The 20,736-nt window shown below is 38.6% G+C and overlaps 1 long non-coding RNA gene across 1 annotated transcript; it reads right to left on the reverse strand.

The window, feature by feature from the left end:
• Positions 1-1,783: 1,783 nt before the first annotated feature.
• On the reverse strand, positions 1,784-20,191 carry LOC137315162 (uncharacterized). The gene is made up of 5 exons (XR_010961339.1): positions 19,864-20,191; positions 15,701-15,796; positions 7,345-7,625; positions 2,853-2,892; positions 1,784-2,391 (listed from the first exon to the last, which is right to left on the reverse strand). It is a non-coding gene; the product is annotated as an uncharacterized lncRNA (long non-coding RNA).
• Positions 20,192-20,736: the final 545 nt, after the last annotated feature.

Below are 20,736 nucleotides of genomic sequence, written 5' to 3' on the forward strand. Positions count from 1 at the left end.
GGCTAAAATGGCAGCAGGGATGAAGGGTTTCATTATGTGGAGAGACTAGTGAAGCTGGGATTGTTCACTTAGAGCAGAAAAAGCCATGGGGAGATTTAATAAAGGCCTTCAAAATAATGAGGGGTTTTGAGAGAGTAAACAAGTAGAAATTGTATCCACTGGCAGGAGGATCGGTAACCAAAGGAACGGATTTAAGATCATTGGGAAATGAAGCAGGGGGAGATGAGGAGATTTTTTTTTCAAGCAGCGAGTTGTTATGATCTGGAATGCGTTGTCTGAAAGGTGGTGGAAGAAGATTTAACAGTTGCTTTCAAAAGGTATTTGGATATATACTTGAAAAGGAAACATTTTCAGGGCTATAGGGAAAGGGCAGGGGAGTGGGAATAATTGGATAACTCTTTGAAAGAGCCGGCACGGGTACGGTGGGCCGAGTGTCCTCCTTGTGTGCTCTAAGATTATTTTACTGTATGAAATACTGACACTGTCCACCGACCCTTGTCTGGAGACTGAATGAAAACATCAACATTAATGGGGGACTTAGTGACTGTACCAAATTTTCAGGGGTTTCAGGGATTATACCACATTAACACGGGATCCGGAGACTGTAGGAATATTGAAAGTTGGATCTATGGACTTCCCAAATGTTTATAGGGGCGCCTAGAATCTGTTGCCTTACCTACAAGAGTTAAAGGGACGGTACATAGAAACACAAAAACATAGAAAATAGGAGCAAGAGTCGGCCATTCGGTCCTTCGGGCCTGCTCCGCCATTCAAAATAATCGCCGCTGATCGTCCAACTAAGTCCCCTGTTCCCGCTTTATCCCCATATCCCTTGATTAAAAAGTGGGTCCACAGGTTATGACAATATTTACTTTGGAACCACGGATTGTATTAATATTTACACGTGGATCAAAGGCTCTACCAATATTTAGAGGGGGATGTGATTCATTGGAAACCGATTATCTTTCATGTGTAATTTAATCCCGTTCTTTTATTTAATTCTCAATCCACTCCTGATTCCAGCAGAAATCCCTGTTTGTTTCTCTATTTCCCAGTCCAATCACTATTATTATATTTAAACTCTGTCTCCAGTCGAAAGCCGTATCACAAGTATAATAATCAGGTCCATAAATGGATGCAGTAATAAAGCAGCAAATTTCACCCCGAACTCCATCAAACTGCTGCTTTTGCTCCCAGCCTGATGTATAATTTCCCTGTTTATTTCCCTTCCTTACAGTTAACTTAGTGACGATTGTGATCCAATCCCAAGGAAAGTGCGGTCTCTCCAAATGTGTCACTCGCTACCTGGTGGCCATGGCAGCGGTGGATCTACTGGTCGTTTTCATCGATCTGATATTGAGACAGATTCCGATTGTTTATTTCGAACAATTTATTTTCCTGTACGACATCCGCGTGTGTAATATCCACGCCGTCCTGCTTTATGCAGCGACAGACTGTTCTGTCTGGTTCACCGTCACTTTCACCTTTGATCGATTTGTGGCCATTTGTTGCCAGAAACTGAAAACTAAATATTGCACCGAGAAAACGGCGGCTGTGGTTCTGGGAACAGTGACTGTGCTGAGCTGTTTGAAGGACACCACCTGGTACTTTATGTTATCGCGTGGGTATACGCTTGGCAACCTTCCCTGGTTTTGTGCTGTAGACGGTCGTGTTCAAGATTCCCGGGTGTGGGGAGCAATCGAATTCAGTCATTATATTCTAACCCCGGGGGTCGCATTTGTTCTGATTCTGCTGCTCAATGTTTTAATCGTCAGACACATTGTAGTGGCCAACAGAGCCCGCAGGAGACTCCGGGACCACAGCAGTGAAGAGAGTCCCAGTGACCCAGAAATTACGAGTCGAAGGAAGTCCATTATTTTACTGTTCGTCATCTCGGGGAATTTCATTCTGTTATGGGCGATGTTTATGTTGTATTCTATATGGATGCGGGTGTTGGATTTGGTCGGTGCGACTGTAATTCCGCCTATCGCTCTAATGGAACTGGGATTCATGCTCCAGCTCCTGAGTTGCTGCACAAACACTTGTATTTATGCTGTGACCCAGACTAAATTCAGAGAGCAGTTGAAGAAAATGCTTAAATATCCCTTTTCTCTAGTTGTTAAAATCATTAAATGATGAGCAGAACAGAACAATTCCCAGCATCAGAACTCAATCCTCTTTAATATTCTGTCCGACCCGCTCCGCCCCGGTGTTCTGTGATATCGAGATATTGGGGTCAATCGGCTGTGACACTGAACCAGTCCAAAATGCGATCATCGGTTCCCAATTTGAATGGAGGTTTGCGGACGATCACAACCTCTGAGGTCCCTGCGGTGGCTCTTGAATGGGGCCGGGAAGTTCACTACTGCTTCCTGTCGAGACATTGTGGGTCTGGCCAATCGTTGGAAGGTGTTTTAAATTATTGAAGGAAATTATCAATTAAATGTTCAGTTACATGACGGAAGACTCCTTTGAATATCAGCCAACTTAAATAGACAACAAGTGAACATTTACAAGAAACACCCGGTAAACATTAACAGACTCAAGGAAACACGCTGTAAACTTTCACAGTCGCACAGAATGGCCCTGTAAATAAATCCCGTCTCACAGAAACACCCTGTAAATATTAACATTCACAGAAACAACATGTAATCATTAAAAGTTTCACAGAAAAACCATATAATTATTAACATTCTCAGAAACACCCTGTAAATATTAACAGACTCACAGAAACCACTTGTAAACATTAACAGTTTCAAAGAAACACCCTAAAAATATTAACTGTCCCACAGAAGCACCCTGTAAATATCAACAGTGTCACAGAAAGACCTTATAAGCATTAATGCACTCACAGAAACTTCCTGTAAATCATAACCGTCTCACAGATACAACCTGTAAAGAACAGATTCACAGAAACAGGTTGTAAATAATAACATACTCACTGAAAGACCTGTAAATATTAATATAATCACAGAAATATTGTAAACATTAACAGATTCAAGGAAAAACCCTGTAAAGATTAACAAGTCTCACAGATACACGCAGCAAGTACGAAAATACTGACATATTTCCATACTAATACATTGCCAGGATGTGTTAACAAACTGACAGACGCATCCTGCAAATATTACCGTTGATGAACAGACACCCTGTACCAACCAAAACACTGCCAGAGACTTCCTGTAAACACGAACATAATCCCAATGACTCATGAACATTAACACACCGATAGATTACAGAGGTTAATATTAACACTGTCACTGAGACACTCTGTACTTCATTGTCCACGGCCAGAGACACACTGTGAACTGTAAAACACTCCCGCAGATATCAGCAATATTAAAACCCTGACAGGGACATAGGTGAATATTAACAACAATAACTCCCATTTATACAGCGCCTTTAACGTTGTTAAACGTCCTAATGCCTTTCACAGGAGCGATTATCAAACAAAATTTGACACCGAGCCGCCGAAGGAAATATTAGGACAAGTAACCAAATTAATCGTGAAGAGGTAAGTTTTAAGGAGCGTTTTAAAGGGGGAAAGGAAGGTTGAGAGGCTGAAAGGTTTAGCGAGGGCACTTCAGAGGTCAGGCAGCTGAAGGCATGGCCGCCTTGGTGGGGCGATGCAAAGCGGGGGAAGGCAAGAGGCCAGAATTGGAAGGGCGCAGAGATCTCGAAGGGTTGTCTGGCTGGTGGAGGTTACAGAGATAAGGTGGGTCGAAGCCGTAAATGGATTTGAAGACAAGAATGAAAATTTAAAAATGAGGGGTTGCTGAATCGGGAGCGAATGTCCATCAGCGAACACAGAGGGGTGATGGGAAAACGGGACTTGATTCGAGTGAGAATTACGGCAACAGAGTTTTGGATGAGCTCAAGTTTGCAGAGGGTGCAAGGGTGGAGGCCGGCCGGGAGAGCATTGAAGTAGTTGAGTCTGGAGGTAACAAAGGCATGGATGATGGTTTCAGCAGCAGATGAGCTGAGACAGGGGTTGAGATGGGCGATGTTAAGGAGGTGGAAGTTGGCGGTCTTGGTGACGGAGAGGATATGGGGTCAGAAGTTCATCTCAGAGTCAAATAGGGTGCTAAGGTTGTGAACGGTGTGGTTCAGCCTCACACATTGGCCAGGGAGAGGGATGGAGTCAGTGTCTAGGGAATGGAGTTCGTGGCAGGGACCGAACACAACGGCTTCGGTTTTCCCAACGTTCAATTAGAGGAAATTTCTTTTCATCCAATACTGGATGACGGAGAAGCAGCCTGACAAATTCGAGGCAGTGGACGGGTCGGGAGAGGTGGTGGGGATGTGGAGCTGGGTCTCGTCAGCAGCCTTAACTGGTTCCTCCCGGACTGAGCAGGATTGCTTTTTCAACAACACATCATCAGTGGTGTGAAACTAAGCTGTCTCATGACGGTCTGATCCGAGCTAACGTTCAATATTCGAGTGTGAACAATCCAGCGCTGGGTGACGTCTACTTCACAATGAGAGGAACAGCCGACATCGAAGGATCAAAAAGCGACATCCCGACGAGCGCTGGATCGCCACAGTCCGTCTGGAACCTGACGTTGTGTTTTCGGATGATCTCGGTGAGGCGCAGCATGTAGAGGAGAAATAGGCGGGGGCCAAGGAGAGAGCAAGGGGGGATTCCGGGGGTAAAGGTGCGGGAGAGGGAAGAGAAGCCATTGCAGTTGATTCTCGGACGATGACTGGATAGGTGGGAATGGACCAGGCGATGGCATTCCCTCCTCGGCAAAGAGTGAGGGGAAAGACCGTACCAAAGTGAGAGGGAAAGAGAGAGGCACACAGTGCAAGAAGTGGTGAGAAATAGAGCGGGATAGATGAGAGAGTTGGAGAGACAGAGGGGGAGAGAATTAAACAGAAACAGAGTAAAGGTGTGACACAAACTCAGACAGAGCACGAGAGAAAATGAGCATCGCACACTGGTCCAGAATTAATATATCGAATCGCAAATAAGACAAGGTTCAATCGGCCCCCTGAACCCTCTATTTAAACCTCCTTTTTATACCAATTTTATCCCCCCTTATTAAATCCACTTTAACTTATCATTTGAAACTTCATTAAACCCCTTTTAATCCCTTTTAAACCTCATTTTTAAACCCTACTATTTAAGTCATTTGGCCCCTTTTTAAACCCATTTTTTTGAGAGACTGTCTTTCTCCAAACTCTCCGAATGTGGTTCTTTTTGAAACCCATCTCTTTCTCACCGAGCTCACAGTCTCTCTCCTAACCCCTTTTAAACACATTTACCGCCCGTTTAACTATTTAACCTCCTTGAACTGCTTCCAACTGTCCTTTTTAAACATTTTAAGCTCTTGAACCACTTTTTTTCCTCCAACCCCTTTTTAAAAGTTTAACCTCCTTTTTAACCATTTAACTTATTTAGCCCTCTTTTTAACCTCTTTAATACCATTTCAACCAGTAACTTATTGAACCCCGTTTAACCCTCTTTTTAACCCCCTTTATAACATTAGTCTCCTTTTAAACCCTTTTGAAGCTCTTTAACATTATTCTTAATCACCTCCTGTGAGAGAAGCAAAGCGACCCCGAGACATTGAGCACAATGGAGGTTTGCAGAAAGGGAGAGGGGGCAGGAGCTCTGGCCTCGGTGCGACTCACAGGAAGTGACCTCGCCGCGTAAGACAATGATGACCCAACATGGCCGCCTCCAACGCTGCTGCCACGCCCACTCCGCATCCGACATTTTGTCCTTTCCCAGAAGTAAGTTCGCTACGTCGATGCCAGCTCAACGTATCCACCGCTGGGACCAGCTGGGCTCCGCATGCTGCCCCGCAGCCGAGCGAAAGGTTGAGGAGTCACGTGGTCATGTGACGCCATCTCCCAGAGTGCAGCGCGGCCAGAGCTGTGGTTCGAGAGGGGATTTTCTCCGCGTGCTGGATTGTGGGAAGGCGTGGTCGCCATCGCCGCATCCGTCCAACCAGCTGCTCAAATTGGCGAAACCGCCGCCCTCCAATGGGGACCGGAGATTAGTGATTGACACTCCTACCTGTTGGTAATTTCAGTCGTTACTGTTTATATTAAAATTAGTGCTGGGGCCCTGAAAGTTTGTTGATGTTTTTCCACCTCTGTCATGGAACCATTTATCCATACTGGCGTCCTCTCTCCTCAAAATGTGATAACCAGGAACATTTCACTGTGTTCTATGAAAACCCAGGCCCTGACTTATAGATACTAGATCACATCTCTCATGATTCTGACTTTCCAAACGTGTTTTGAATATTTTGTAGATTCACAGATAACACACAATCTGAACTCAAATTCATTGGAATGTTGACCCGTTCACGTTTTCAATTTTTAATATCGAGTTACTTCTTCAAAACCTCCTTCCGTTTTCCTGCTCATAACTTTTCACTATTTCATAAATCTTCTGTTCCTGCTGCAAAAGTTTCATTTATTCCACTCAGTGCTGTGGCCCTCCTCCCTGTTGATATTAAAAGTAACTACTCAAATTACCATGATTAACGATCAGAAACCACCCATCTGTGTGAAAGATGTTTTCCGCCCTGAACCGGTATCCCTTTAAAACATTCGTGAAGTTTGTTTCTATCTGAAGGGAACGGCCTTTCTTCAGTTGAGCCAGTTTAACAAATAACACCCTCGCTAACATATTTTAGCAAAAACAGACGTCCCTGCTCCATTCTCCTATTAATTGGAATCAAACTAATTGATTATAATTAATCAGGAATACGTTTTGTCTCCGATGTTGCTCCTATCCTGTCATTGGATCGCGTTCATTCCGACCCCTCGGGGAACCATATGCTGATTTTCCAGGTGTCAGGCAGAGAGCGATAATCGGCCATTGCGAAAGAGTTAACCCTTTACTGAGCTGAACTGTGTGTTCGATCAGTCTTTGATCAGTTCAATAAAAGTGTACCGGGCACAAAACGGTTGAGTGAGTAAAAAGAGCAAGTATTGCAGTTACACATCAATGCTTAAAGAGTGAGAAAGGACAGTTTCCCTCCCCTGTTTACCGAATTTCAAATTCTAACATGGGGAGGAGGTACCGCTGGACGAGGATGGTGCAAATCTCCAGAGTTCGTGTTCCTGCTTTCTTTCCCAGAACCGCGTTAAATTGTGTCTGGGGGAGTTTGGTGGGGACCATGAAGGGAGAAGCCCTGAAATTCCCAGTGTAAAATAGCCGGACTTCAGTCAGTGTCTGAGCGAAAAATCAGTGAATTGTTCCGTCCGCGAGGAATAGAGAGTTCCGTACGCCGGGGAACATATCTGACCGCAGGAAATCGGCTTTACAAATGAGGAAGGGGCAGAAAATTTAATTAATAAAACAAATTGACACTACATTAAGCTTACCTTGATCCCGCAAGGATTTTCCGTCTCTCAATGTCCGTGTAGATTTTGCCAATTATATCCTTGTTATTTCATTGTAATCAATCGAGTACAAGTTCTTTGCTTCATTTCAGCAGTTCACAACTTGGGAATTTGATCCGATCCTTGTTATGTGAGACTCAGAGCACCGCCCATTGTGAAAGCTGCTGCCAGACATCAGGATGGATTTCAACACAGACATTCCTCATTTGTTTCAGAAATTGTGAACAAAGTTGGTTCGAAATGTTCTTTTTCTCTTCTTGTTCCTGGGAATTTCAGCAAAATAGATACTTGTTTAGAAATAAATTGCTACATTTGCATCAGGGACATTGTTTACTTGAGTCCCATCAATTTTCTGATTTTGGCGTTTTCAAACCTGCGGCCAAGAGCCAGTGCTTCGTCAGTGAGCTGAGGAGAGGCTGTTTTTGAAAGTGAGGATATTAACCGTTATACCGCCTAATTAAACTATGTCTAAGCATCAATCAGCTCAATCACTGGGGGAATGGACAGTATGGGTAAATGATGTGTTTATATTTCATTAAATACACTGTTAAATGAACAGTGTGGGTAAATGATGGGTTTATATACCATTAAATACTCTGTTAAATGGACAGTGCGGTTAAATGGACACTTTATAAATCATTAAATACACTGTTAAACGGACAGTCTGGTTAAATGGTGGGTTTATATGTCATGAAATAGACCTTTAAATGGACAGTGTGGGTAAATTTTGGGTTGAAATATCATTGAATACACTGCTAAATGGACAGTGTGGTTAATTGGATGGTACATATATCATTAAATACACTATTAAATGGACAGTGCGAACAAATGGTGGGTTCATATATCATTAAATACACTGTTAAATGGACAGTCTGGTTAAATGGTGGGTTCATATATCATTAAATACACTGTTAAATGGACAGTGTTGTTAAAATGTGTGTTCATATACCATTAAATACACTGTTAAATGGACAATGGCGATAAATTGTGGGTTTATATATCATTAAATACCATGTTAGATGGACTGTGTGGTTAAATGGTTGGTTCATATATCATTAAATACACTGTTAAATGGACAGTGTTGTTAAAATGTGTGTTCATATACCATTAAATACACTGTTAAATGGACAATGGCGATAAATTGTGGGTTTATATATCATTAAATACCATGTTAGATGGACTGTGTGGTTAAATGGTTGGTTCATATATTATTAAATACAATGTTAAATGGACAGTGCGGGTAAATGGACACTTTATAAATCATTAAATACACTATTAAATGGTCAGTGCTTGTCAATGGTGGGTTTATATATCATTAAATACACTGTTAAATGGACAATGTCAATAGATTGTGGGTTTATTTATCATTAAATACAATGTTAAATGGACAGTGTGGGTAAATGGTGGGTTTATATATCATTAAATACATGTTAAATGGACAGTGTGGTTGAATGGTTGGTTCATATATCATTAAAAACAGTGTTAAATGGACAGTGTGTGTAAATGGTGGGTTTATATATCATTAAATACACTGTTAAATGGACAGTCTGGTGAAATGGTGGGTTCATATATCATTAAATACACTTATAAATGGACAGTGTGTGTAAATGGTATGTTTATATATCATTAAATACACTGTTATATGGACGGTCTGGTTAAATGTTGAGTTCATATATCATTAAATACACTGCTAAATTGACAGTGCGGGTAAATGGACACTTTATAAATCATTAAATACACTGTTAAGCGGACAGTGTGTGTAAATGGTGGGTTACATATCATTAAATCAACTGTTAATTGGACATACACTGTTAAATGGACAATGTCAATAGATTGTTGGTTTATTTATCATTAAATACATTGTTAAATGGACAGTGTGTGTAATTGGTGGGTTCATATATCATGATATACACTTTTAAATGGAAAGAGTGTGTTATTGGTGGGTTTATATATCAATAATTACACTGTTAAATGGACAGTGTGGGTAAATGGTGGGTTTATATATCATTACATACACTGTTAAATGTAAATTACGAGGAGATGCTGTGTTCACATATCATTAAATACACTGTTAAAAGGACAGTCTCGTTAAATTGTTGGTTCATATATAATTAAATACATTGTTAAATGGACAGTGTTTTTAAATGGTCGGTTTATATATCATTAAATACATCGTTAAATGGACAGTGTGTGTTATTGGTGGGTTTATATATCATTAAATACACTGTTAAATGGACAGTGTGGTTAAATGGTTGGTTTATATTTCATTAAATACACTGTTAAATGGACAGTCTGGTTAAATAGTGGGTTCATGTATCATTAAATACACTGGTAAATGGACAGTGAGTGTAAATGGTACGTTCATATATCATTAAATACACTGTTAAATGGACAGTGCGGGTAAATGGACACTCTATAAATCACTAAATACACTGTTAAATCGTCAATGCGGGTCAATGGTGGGTTCATGTATCATTAAATACACTGTGAAATGGACAGTGTGTGTAAATGGTTGATTTATATTTCATTAAATACACTGTTAAATGGACAGTCTGGTTAAATGTTGGGTTCATATATAATTAAATACACTGGTTAATGGACAAATGTCGATAACTTGTGGGTTAATATATCATTAAATACACTTTTAAATGGACAGTGTGGGTAAATGTTGGGTTTATATATCATTAAATTCACTGTTAAATGGTCAGTGCGTGTCAATGGTGGGTTTATATATCATTAAATACACTGTTAAATGGACAATGTCAATTGATTGTGGGTTTATTTATCATTAATACAATGTTAAATGGACAGTGTGGGTAAATGGTGGGTTCATATTTCATTAAATACACCGTTAAATGGACAGTGTGTGTAAATGGTGGTTTAATATATCATTTAATACATGTTAAATGGACAGTGTGGTTGAATGGTTGGTTCATATATCATTAAATGCACTGTTAAATGGACAGTGTGTGTAAATGGTGGGTTTCTATATCATTAAATACACTGTTAAATGGACAGTCTGGTTAAATGGTGGGTTTATATATCATTGAATAGATTTTAAATGGACAGTGTGGGTAAATGTTGGGTTCGTATATCATTAAGTACACTGTTAAATGGACAGTGTGTGTAAATGGTTGATTTATATTTCATTAAATACATTGTTAAATGGACAGAATGGGTAAATGTTGGGTTCATATATCATTAAATACACAGTTAAATGGACAGTGCAGGTAAATGGACACTTTATATATCATTAATTACACTGTTAAATGGTCAGTGCGTTCAATGGTGGGTGTATATATCATTAAATACAGTGTTAAATGGACAGTGTGTGTTATTGGTTTATTGATATATCAATACTTACACTGTTGAATGGTCAGTCTGGTTCAATGTTGGGTTCATACATCATTAAATGCACTGATAAATGGACAGCGTTGTTAAAATGTGTGTTCATGTAACATTAAATACACTGTTCAATGGACAATGTCGATAAATTGTGGGTTTATATATCATTAAATACACTGTTAATTGGACAGTGTGGGTAAATGTTGGGTTTATATATCATTAAATACACTTTTAAATGGATAGTGTGTGTAAATGGTATTTTTATATATCATTAAATACACTGTTTTATGGACGGTCTGGTTAAATGTTGATTTCATATATCATTACATACACTGTTGAATTGACAATGCGGGTAAATGGACACTTTATAAATCATGAAATACACTGTTAAATTTTTGAGTGCGGGTAAAGGGTGGGTTCATATATCATTAAATACACTGTTTAATGTACAGTGTTGGTAAATGTTGGGTTCATATATCTTTACATACACTGTTAAATGGACAATGTCAATAGATTGTTGGTTTATTTATCATTAAATACATTGTTAAATGGACAGTGTGGGGAAATGATGGGTTTTTTCTATCATTCAATACACTATTAAATGGACAGTGTGGGTAAATGGTGGGTTTATATATCATTAAATACAATGTTAAATGGACAGTCTGGTTAAATGGAGTATTCATATATCATTAAATACACTGTTAAATGGACAGTGTGGGTAAATGGTAGGTTTATATATCATTAAATACAATGTTAAATGGACAGTGTGTGTAAATGGTGTGTTCCTATATCATTAAATACACGTTAAATGGGCAGTGCGACTAAATGGTGGATTTATATATCAGTAAATACACTGTTAAATGTACAGTGTGGGTAAATGTGGGGTTCATATATCTTTAAAAGCACTTGTTAAATGGACAATGTCAATAGATTGTGGGTTTATTTATCATTAAATACACTGTTAACTGGACAGTGTGGGTAAATGGTGGTTTTATATATCAGTAAATGCACTGTTAAATGGACAGTGTGTGTATATGGTGGTTTTACATATCATTAAATACACTGTTAAATGGACTGTCTGGTTAAATGGTGGGTTCATATGTCATTAAATACAATGTTAAATGGAAAGTGTGGGTAAATGGTGGGTTTATATATCATTAAATACACTGTTAAATGGACTGTCTGTTTAAATGGTGGGTTCATATGTCATTAAATACACTGTTAAATGGACAGTGCGGGTAATTGGTGGGTTCATATATGATTAAATACACTGATAAATGGACAGTGCGAGTAGATGTTGGGTTTATATATCATTAAATATACTATTAAATGGACAGTCTCGTTTAATGGTCGGTTCATATATCATTAAAGACACTGTTAAATGGACAGTGTTTGTAAATGGTAAGTTTACAGATCATTAAATACACTGTTAAATGGACCGTGTGGGTAAATGGTGGGTTTATATATCATTAAATACACTGTTTAATGGACAGTGTGGGTAATGGTTGGTTTATATCTCATTAAATACACTGTTAAATGGACAATGTCAACAGATTGTGTGTTTATTTATCATTAAATACACTGTTAAATGGACAGTGTGTGTTAATGTTAGGTTTATATCTCATTAAATACACTGTTAAATGGACAGTCTGGTTAAATGTTGGCACATATATCATGAAATACACTGTTAAATGGACAGTGTGGATAAATATTTGATTATATTTCATTAAATGCAATGTTAAATGGACAGTGCAGGTAAATGGTGGCTTTCTATACCAATAAATACACCTTTAAATGGACAGTGTGTATAAATGTGGGTTAAGATATCATGAAATACACTTTTTAATGGACAGTGCAGGTAAATGGACACTTTATAAATCATTAAATACACTGTTAAATGGACAGTGTGGTTAAATGGTTGGTTTATATATCATTAAATACACTGTTAAGTGGACAGTGTGGGTAAATGGTGGGTTTATATATCATTAAATACATGTTAAATGGACAGTGTGGGTAAATGATGGTTTAAATATCATTAGATACACTGTTAAATGGACAGTGTGGGTAAATGATGGATTTATATATCATCAAATACACTGTTAAATGTACAGTGTGTGTAATCGATGGGTTTATATATCATAAAATACACTATGAAATGGACAGTGTGGGTAAATCATGGTTTAAATATCCTTAAATACACTATTAAATGGACAGTGTGGGTAAATGATGGGTTTATATATCATTAAATAAACTGCTAAATGGACAGTGTGATTAAATGTTGGGTTCATCGGTCATTAAATACAATTTTAAATGGACATTCTGGTTAAATGTTGGGTTCATATATCATTAAATACACTGTTAAAAGGACAGTGTGTGTAAATGGTGGGTTTATATATCATTAAATACACTGTTAAATGGACAGTCTGGTTAAATGGTGGGTTCATATATCATTAAATACACTGTTAAAAGGACAGTGTGTGTAAATGGTAGGTTTATATATCAGAAAATAAACAGTAATCTGGACAGTGTTTGTAAATGATGGGTTTATATATCATTAAGCACACTGTTAAATGTTCAATGTTAGTAAATGGTGGGTTCATATATCTTTAAATACACTATTAAATGGACAGTGTGTGTAAATGCTTGGTTCATATATCATTAAATACACTTTTAAATGGACAGTGTGTGAAAATGCTGCGTTCATTTAGCATTAAATACACTTTTAAATGGACAGTGTGTGTAAATGGTGGTTTAATATATCATTAAATACACTGTTAAATGGACAGTGTGTGCAAATGCTGGGTTCATATATCATTAAATACACTGTTAAAAGGACAGTGTGTGCAAATGGTGGGTTTATATATCATTAAATACACTGTTAAATTGACAGTCTGGTTGAAAGGTGGGTTTATATATCATGAACACACTGTTAAATGGACTGTGTGTGTAAATGGTAGGTTTATATATCAGAAAATAAACAGTAATATGGACAGTGTTTGTAAATGGTTGGTTTATATATCATTAAGTACACTGTTTAAATGTTCAATGTTGGTAAATGGTGGGTTCATATATCTTTAAATACACTGTTAAATGGACAGTGTGTGTAAATGCTGGGTTCATTTATCATTAAATACACTTTTAAATGGACAGTGTGTGTAAATGCTGCCTTCATTTAGCATTAAATACACTTTTAAATGGACAGTGTGTGTAAATGGAGGTTTAATATATCATTAAATACACTGTTAAATGGACAGTGTGTGCAAATGCTGGGTTCATATATCATTAAATACACTGTTAAATGGACAGTGTGTGTAAATGGTAGGTTTATATATCATTAGATACATTGTTAAATGGACAGTGCGGGTAAATGGTGGGAACATATATCATTAAATACACTGTTAAATGGACAATGTTGTTAATGGTGGGTTCATATATCTTTAAATACACTGTTAAATGGACAATGTCAATAGATTGTGGGTTTATTTATCATTAAATACACTTTTAAATGGACAGTGTGTGTAAATGGTGGATTAATATGTCATCAAATACACTGTTAAATGGACAGTGTGGTGAAATGGTGGGTTCATATATCATTAAATACACTGTTAAATGGACAGTCTGTGTAAATGGTGGGTTTATATATTATTAAATACATTGTTAAATGGACAGTGTGGGTAAATGTTGGGTTTATATATCATTAAATACATTGTTAAATGGACAGTGTGGGTAAATGTTGGGTTTATATATCATTAAATACACTGTTAAATGTACAGTGTGGATAAATGGTGGGTTTATATATCATTAAATACACTGTTAAATGGACAGTGTGGGTAAATGGTGTGTTTATATATCATTAAATACACTGTTAAATGGACAGTGTGGGTAAATGGTGTGTTTATATATCATTAAATACACTGTTAAATGGACAGTGTGGGTAAATGGTGGGTTTATATATTATTAAATACATTGTTAAATGGACAGTGTGTGTAAATCGTGGGTTTATATATCATTAAATACACTGTTAAATGGACAGTGTGTGTCAATGGTTCGCTTATATATCATTAAATCACTGTTAAATGGACAGTCTGGTTAAATGGTGGGTTCATATATCATTAAATACACTGTTAAATGAACAGTGTGTGTAAATGGTAGGTTCATTTATCATTAAATACACTGTTAATCGGACAATGTCGATAAATTATGGGTTTATATATCCGTTCCCTTCGTCCTTAACTCACCCTATTGTTGTTTGTCGGTTCAGATCGTAACCGTCCCTTCCCGTCTTCCTCAACTCACCCTAGTGTCCCAAGAACATGAACCCTTCCCTCCTGCTCCAGCCCTGCAGCCGGACATTGACCTGCCTCATATTGTCCTCCTTCAGCAGCCCAGCGCAAAACAATCCAGAGATCACCACCTTCAGGCCTTGTTGTTCAGTCTTGGGCTCCGGAGTTAATATTCATTCTATAAACGGAGCCCTTTCCTTGTTATTCGTTCCGGCCATGACTATTTACCTCTCTCCTTTCCTTCCCAGAGAGTGTACAACCTGTTCCAGGAAGTTCTTCGCTCTGATACCAGGAAGGCAACTTACCAATTGGGACCTGCTCAGGGCTGCAGAACAGTCTGTTTACTCGCCTGACTATAGAATCTCGCAACACTATCGCGCTCCTATTCCTGTGCCTAACCTGCCTGTCACACCTGCGCCACTCGGGGTGTCCCCCTACTCCCTGGTGTCACACTATTAATCAGGAAGGCCAGCCTGAGTCACTGTCTCTATCCACCTTGCAGTCCCTAGCACCAGTTATCTACCGGACAGTTCCAGTACTGATGTCCCTCTACCTGTGACTGCACTGCCCCACTAGATGTTCACTCACTTCTCTCTATCCACAAAGTATCTGCTCGGTTTTCTCTTCTTGTGTGAGCTGCAGGTTCTTGTTCGTGAGCTGGACCCTTTATCAGGACACAATTGATATTTTAAAGGTTGTTCTGAACCTACCGGTGTCTATTCTCATTCTTGTTGAAGATGTTGGGTCTTCTCCCCTGTTTGGTCCTTCAGCCATGGAGGTGACAGGCGTTCCAAGATTCTGATGCTCTGTAATAAATATATTAATAGGAGGGTTAGAGTGAAATATTGAAATGAGAAGGATAAAACGTCGCCTTGTCGCGATATCAAGTCCCTCCTCCCCCATCAGTACAACAGCTGTTCGCTCTGGAATCTAGCATTTCCCGACTGTCAGGATCAACTCTCCACATGAGGTGCGGCAAAGACAGCTGCCCAGTGAAACCCAATGAGACCTGCTGATCTTCACAACCCAGTTGTAGCCGGCCGAGATTCTGCACTGGGAGCACCAATTGGTCAGGTTTACTCACCGTGCAGGCCAACACCAGACTTATTCCTGAGGTAGTGAATATTCTGGAGGGCAATATGGAGCGAGGTGATGAATTAAATGATCCTTCACTCGGTGTTACCCAGTCTGGCGCTGTTGTATTATTTTATTCACAGATTTATTTTTAATATTTTTAATGTGTTGAGTTTTGATATTAAATTCCGGTATTTTATGAACCTGATATCTATCTACATACAGAGTTTGGAGCTGGGTGTGATTTTTCTGCTCTCTATGGACAGTGACATTGTCCGTGTGTTCATGGAGTTGTGTTTTGGTTGGTGCTTCTATTTGAATATATTTACCATATCTCTCATGGTATCAGCACCTGACTAATGAGCACTGTAGGAGGTGAGGAATTTCCGTTCAATAATATCAACACTAATGTATAATATTATGAATCGTGTAACTGTAAACAGATGCTGCACATTTATCTTTGCGTTATCTTTTGGGGTCGTACAATCTCAGAAAACACCACAAATTTCTAAGTTGAAGATTTGACGGCTGTTTTATAATCATAATTCTCCATTTTGTGTGCGCCTTTCTGTATGTGTGCGCAAATGCAAGAGCAACCAATCAAACTATCAGTACCGGTGCTTTCCTTTCCACACTGTTTGAATGTAAAAGCGGTTCATGTCGGTCAGGAAATTTCTGCAAACTATAGTTGAAGTTATTCTCTACCATAAATGTACAACCAAGTTTGAGACCTTGTAAGATGCAGTTATCTGTTGTTTCAGTCACGCTCACACTAGTGCTTTAAACGGACAACAGCAACAAAAATTTAAATTTACACCTACACTAATTACATTAGTGTAATCAAACACAAGATTCATTTGTAAGGAATCTTACAACACCAGGTTATAGTCCAACAAATTTATTTTAAAATCACAAGTTTTCGGAGATTATCTCCTTCGTCAGATGAATGAATGAAAAGGTTCTCAAATCGCATATCTTATACTATGTTGGGACAGCATCACACCAATCAAAAGGTGTCGTTGTTATTCAAACAGGCCAGTCACGGAGAACAGCACGTCCCAGTACACTCGATATACATTGTGTCTATTACACAGGCAGGCAGAAAGAAACTCAAAATGGCAGAGAGAGAGAATTTTGAAAAACATATAAATTTTTTCCCCCTTTTTGCTGGTGGGGTTACGTGTAGCGTGAGGCCGGGATCTTGGGTTCATGTCACGCTACACGTAACCCCACCAGCAAAAAGGGGGAAAAATTTATATGTTTTTTAAAATTCTCTCTCTCTCTCTCTCTGCCATTTTGAGTTTCTTTCTGCCTGCCTGTGTAATAGACACAATGTATATCGAGTGTAATGGGACGTGCTGTTCTCCGTGACTGGCCTGTTTGAATAACAACGACACCTTTTGATTGGTGTGATGCTGTCCCAATATAGTATAAGATATGCGATTTGAGAACCTTTTCATTCATTCATCTGACGAAGGAGATAATCTCCGAAAGCTTGTGATATTAAAATAAATTTGTTGGACTATAACCTGGTGTTGTAAGATTCCTTACATTTGTCCACCCCAGTCCATCACCGGCATCTCCACATCAAAGATTCATTTGAGCAGTTACTTGCTTTTACATATAAAGACTAGAGATCGGGCCCTCAAACCTGTTGGTAATTTGAATGGTTACTTTTTATATAAATATTAGTGATGGACCCTCCTACCTGTTGGTAATTTCTGTAGTTACTTTTTGTCTGAAGATTAGTGATGGACCCTCCTACCTGTTTGTAATTCAGTAGTTATTTTTACATAAAGATTAGTGATGGACCTTCCTACCGGGTGGTAATTACTGTAGTTACTTTTTAAATAAAGATTTGTGATGGACCCTCCAACACATTTGTAATTTCAGTAGTTACTTTTTATACAAAGATTAGTGATGCACCCTCCAACATGTTTCTAGTTCAGTAGTTACTTTTCATGTAAAGATTATTGAAGGACACTGCTACATGTAGGTAATTTCAGTCATTACTTTTTATATAAAGATTATTGATGGACCGTGGTAGCTGTTTGTATTTCAGCAGTTAATTTTCATTAAAGATTAGCGATGGAACCTCCTTGCTGTTTGTAATTCAGTAGTTACTTGATATATAAAGATTAGTGATGGACCCTCCTACCTGTTGGTGATTTCTTTAGTTACTTTTCATATAAAGATTATCGATGGACTCTTCTTCCTGTTTGTAATTCAGTCGTTACTTTTTAGTTAAAGATTAGTGATGGACTGTCCTACCTGTTGGTAATTTCAGTAATTACTTTTTAAAAGAAGATTAGCGATGCACCCTCCGACCTATTTGTAATTCAATAATTACTTTTTAAATAAAGACAAGTGATGGACAAATCTCCCTCTCCGTAATTGCAGGAGTTACTTTATATATAAAGAGTAGTGATGGACGCTCCTACCTGTTGGTAATTTCTGTAGTTACTTTTTATCTGAAGATTAGTGATGGACCCTCCTCCCTGTTTGTAATTCACGAGTGACTGTTCTATAAAGATTAGCGATGGACCCTCCTTGCTGTTTGTAATTCAGTCGTTACTTTTTATATAAAGATTATTGAAGGACCATCCTCACTGTTGGTAATTTGAATGCTTACTTTTTATATAAAGATTAGTGATGGACCCTCCTCCTGCTCGTAATTTCATTAGTTATTTTCTTTAAAAAGATTAGTGATGGACCCACCGACCTGTTGGTAATTAAAGTAATTACGTTTTATGTAAATATTAGTGATGGACCCTCCTACCTGTTGGTAATTTCAGTAATTACATTTTAAACGATGATTAGCGATGCAACCTCCTACCTTTTGTAATATAATAGTTACTTTTAAAATAAAGATAAGTGATCCACACACCTCCCTGTTGGCAATTTCAGGAGTTACTTTACATACAAAGATTAGTGATGGACCCTCTTACCTGTTCGTAATTTCAAGTGTTTCTCTTTGTATAAAGATTAATGATGGTCCCTCCCACCTGTTGGTAATTTCAGTAGTTACTTTTTATATAAAGGTGAGTGATGGACCCTGCCACCTGTTTGGAATTCAGTGGTTACTTTTTATATAATGATTAGTGATGGACTCTCCTATCTGTTTGTAATTCAGTATTAATCTTTCTCTGAAGATTAGTGATGGTCCCTCCCACCTGTTGGTAATTTCAGTGGTTACTTTTTATATAAAGATTAGTGATGGATCCTCCGACCTGCTCGTAGTTGTAATAGGCTGATTTTCCAGGTGCCCGGTAGAGCGCGAGAATCGGCCAATGTGACTGTGTTAAAACTTTACTGAGTTGAACTGAATGTTCCATCAGTTTTTGGTCAGTTAAATAAAAGTGTACCGTGCAGAAAACGATTCAGTGAGTAAACAAAGCCAGTGTCACAGTTACAAATGAATGCATATAGAGTGAGAAAGGTCAGTTTCTCACCCCTGTTTACTGAATATCAATTTCTAAGTTGGGGAGGAGGCACCGCTGGACTACGGTTGTGTAAATCTCCAGAGTTCGTGTTCCTGCTTTCTGTCCTGTAACCGCTTTAAAATGTTTCTGTGGGGAGATTGGTGGGGCCCATGAAGGGATAAGCCCTGAAATTCCCGGTATAAAATAGCCGACCTTCAGTTCGTGTCTCAGCGAACAATTTGTGAATTGTTCCGTCCGCGAGCAAGAGAGCTCCATACGCTGGGGAACATATCAGACCGCGGGAAATCGGCTTTCGAAAGGAGGAAGGGGCAGAAAAAGTTAATTCATAAAACAAATTGACACAACATGAACCTTACCTTGATCCTGCGAGGATTTTCCGTCTCTCACTCTCCGTGCAGATTTTGCAAATTATATCCTTGTTATTTCATTGAAACCAATCGAGTACAAGTTCCTTGCTTTATTTTAGCAGTTCACAACTTGGGAATTTGATCTGATCCTTGTTATGTGAGATTCAGAGCTCCGCCTTCTGTGAAAGCTGCTGCCAGACATCAGGATGGATTTCAACACAAACATTCCTCATTTTTTTTCAGAACAGGGAGCGGCCTTTCTGGTGGAATCTAATCGAACCGGTTTGACGATTCGCTGCCAATTGCGAACAAAGTCAGTTATACATTTTACTTCTTCTCTTCTTTTTCCAGGGAGGTTCAGTAAAAATAGATACTTGGTTAGAAATAAATTGTTACATTTGCATCAGGGACATTGTTTGCTCAAAGTCCCATCGATTTTCTGATGTTTGCGCTTTCAAACCTGGGGCCAAAAGACAGTGTTTCGTCAGTGAGCTGAGGAGAGGCTGTTTCTGAAAGTGAGGACATTAACCATTTAACCGCCGAATTCAGCTGTCGCTGAGCATCAACCACCTCAGTCACTTGTGGAATGAGCACTGTCTTTCCCCAGTTACATTTATCATAGTAAATATTCTGAAGATACAGCAGTTAAATTGTTAAATCCGGAAAGGACCATTTCTGTGCTGTGATCGGTATAAGGATCGAATTTCACTCATTTTCAGAGGTCCGAAGAGAGAAAGTGTTTGAGGACAAATTGTGGTGAAAATTCCAAGGGACAGATTGTTGTGATCAATCCCAGGGTCAGATTGTGATGATAATTCCGAGGGACGGATTGTTGTGATCAATCACAGGGACAGATTGTGGTGATAATTCCGAGGGACAGAT

The sequence above is a fragment of the Heptranchias perlo genome, unplaced genomic scaffold (assembly GCF_035084215.1).
Source record: "Heptranchias perlo isolate sHepPer1 unplaced genomic scaffold, sHepPer1.hap1 HAP1_SCAFFOLD_54, whole genome shotgun sequence".
Lineage (NCBI taxonomy): Eukaryota > Metazoa > Chordata > Chondrichthyes > Hexanchiformes > Hexanchidae > Heptranchias > Heptranchias perlo.